Source organism: Antrostomus carolinensis, unplaced genomic scaffold (assembly GCF_000700745.2).
Source record: "Antrostomus carolinensis isolate BGI_N321 unplaced genomic scaffold, ASM70074v2 scaffold32068, whole genome shotgun sequence".
In the NCBI taxonomy this organism is placed as follows: Eukaryota; Metazoa; Chordata; class Aves; order Caprimulgiformes; family Caprimulgidae; genus Antrostomus; species Antrostomus carolinensis.
In genome coordinates this window covers 2661-3056 of record NW_010332851.1, presented here as the reverse complement: position 1 = coordinate 3056, position 396 = coordinate 2661, and positions in this window count along the sequence as shown.

The window sequence follows — 396 nt, the reverse complement described above, 5'->3', positions numbered from 1 at the left end:
CCCCCCAACCTGTCCCATGGGTGCCCATTGCACCCTGGGTGTGAGCACCCACAGATGGATCCAGCAACCCCACAACCCTGCTCAGCTTTACACCCACCCAGCAAGGGGGTCCTGTGGGGACACCCCTCTCCCCCCCCACTGCTTCTCGCACCAGCCTGCCCAGTTTCCCTGCTCTCTGCAGGCAGCAGATCCAGGGAATGGCGTGGGCTTGTGTGCCTGTTAAAGCTCATCCCGCTCCATTCAGCCCCATTTTTCCACGCCCCCCCCCTTTGCCAAGCCCTCAAGGCACAGCCCTCCCCACTTTTTGTCACCCCACCCCACCCCAACTCTCTTCTATCTTGGAGGAACTGCAAATTTGAGGACCCAACAAACAAGAAAGCACTTCCCCAGCCTGCC